Source organism: Procambarus clarkii, unplaced genomic scaffold (genome assembly GCF_040958095.1).
Source record: "Procambarus clarkii isolate CNS0578487 unplaced genomic scaffold, FALCON_Pclarkii_2.0 HiC_scaffold_134, whole genome shotgun sequence".
Lineage (NCBI taxonomy): Eukaryota > Metazoa > Arthropoda > Malacostraca > Decapoda > Cambaridae > Procambarus > Procambarus clarkii.
The window spans coordinates 305,239-307,500 of record NW_027189167.1 but is presented as its reverse complement, the minus strand read 5'-3'; positions in this window follow the sequence as shown (position 1 = coordinate 307,500).

The following is a 2,262-nucleotide window of genomic DNA, read 5'->3' as shown; positions in this document are numbered from 1 at the left end:
GGAGATGAAGTACTTAATGAAACGGACAGAGAGAAAGATCTAGGAGTTGATATTACACCAAACCTGTCTCCTGAAGCCCACATAAAAAGAATAACGTCTGCGGCATATGCGAGGCTGGCTAACATCAGAACAGCGTTCAGGAATCTGTGTAAGGAATCATTCAGAATCTTGTACACCACATATGTAAGACCAATCCTGGAGTATGCGGCCCCAGCATGGAGCCTGTACCTTGTCAAGCACAAGGCGAAGCTGGAAAAAGTCCAAAGGTATGTCACTAGACTAGTCCCAGTACTAAGAGGCATGAGTTACGACGAAAGGCTGCGGGAAATGTACCTTACAACACTGGAAGACAGAAGAGTAAGGGGAGACATGATCACAACCTACAAAATCCTCAGGGGAATCAACCTGGTAAACAAGGATAAAGTATTCAACACTAGTGGGACGCGAACAAGGGAACACAGGTGAAAACTGAGTACCCACATGAGGCACAGAGACGCTAGAAGGAACTTTTTCAGTGTCAGAGTAGTTAACGGATGGAATGCATTAGGCAGTGATGTGGTGGAGGCTGACTCCATACACAGTTTCAAATGTACATATGATAGAGCCCAGTAGGCTCAGGAATCTGTACACCAGTTCATTGACAGTTGGGAGATGGGACCAAAGAGCCAAAGCTCAACCCCCACAAGCACAAATAGGTGAGCCCACCACGACTGAGGCCACACCAGGAACCCAGCACGACTGAGGCCACACCAGGAACCCAGCACGGCTGATGGCACACCAAGAGCCCACCACGGCTGAGTGCACACCAGGAGCCCACCACGGCTGAGTGCACACCAGGAGCCCACCATGGCTGAGGGCACACCAGGAGCCCACCACGGCTGAGGGTACACGAGGAGCCCACCACGGCTTAGGGCACATCAGGAGCCAACCACGGCTCAGGGCACACCAGGAGCCCACCACGACTCAGAGCACACCAGGAGCCCACCACGACTCAGAGCACACCAGGAGCCCACCATGGCTCAGGGCACGGCTGAGGGTACACCAGGAGCCCACCACGGCTGAGGGTACACCAGGAGCCCACCACAGCCCAGGGCACACCAGGAGCCCACCACGGCCCAGGGCACAACAGGAGCCCACCACGGCTGAGGGCACACCAGGAGCCCACCATGGCTGAGGGCACACCAAGAGCCCACCACTGCTGAGGGCACCCCAGGAGCCCACCATGGCTGAGGGCACACCAGGAGCCCACCACGGCTGAGGGCACACCAGGAGCCCACCAAGGCCCGTAGACCCCCAGCACCTCTCGGGCCGGCCGGCGCTGGACACTGTCACCCCGCCAGTAGAACCAGCCAGAAATGGTTCAAAATCTATGAATAATCCTGTGACGGTTCGCCCTGAGCAGCTGTGGCGTGTGGACGTGTCCCATCCTCCGTGACTGCTGGGGTTGTTTGCCAAATTGGTCACCAGGTGGTGGGGGCGTTTCTGCCCTCTCAGTGTTGTTGCCTGCCTGGCTGTGTGCTGGTGTGGCAGTTCTGACATGGGGGGCCTTCCAATTCCTCCTGTTCTGTGTGTGAATTCCGTGGGACTGGAGTTCTCGTGTAAGGCTGGTTATCCAGCCGTTGAGTTGGTGATGTGTGACATGCTTCGTGTCCCGGTGGAGGCTGTCTTCGGACTTGAGCTTGTTACGGCCCACCGGGTGATTGTCAAGTTCGTGAGGGAGGAGGAGTATCGGGACTTCCTCCGTCGGTACGGAGGGCGTTCGTTGCCGTTGCCGGATGGCGCCGGCTCTGTTGCGGTCTCGGACCGCAGTGGTGCCCTGACTTATGTTAGTGTTCACGGTGCGCCCCTGGAGTTCCCTGAAGACCTTCTCCGGCGCTTCTTCGGGAGGTATGGTGCTGTCATCAGTGTGCGGGTACACTTGCTTTCCTCGGGGAAGTATGCTGGGAAGCGGACGAACATCCGTACCTTAAGTATGCGCCTGCGGTCGGATATCCCATCTTCTGTCCGGCTGCTGGGTTACTACGTTCGGGTGTATTATGTCCGGCAGACCCGTACCTGTTTCCGTTGTGGCCAGTTAGGGCATCAGGCTGCCGGGTGCTCTGAGGCCCCTGCTGCACCTGTTAACTTGTTCCGAGAAGAGGATTTCCCGCCGCTCCCTCAGGGCGTGGATTCCGGAAATGAAGAGGGGCAGGTCCTGTTTGCTGCTGATGCGGCCCCTCCTGCGTCACCCGACATGCCCCTGGTGGTTGTTGACCTCCCTCC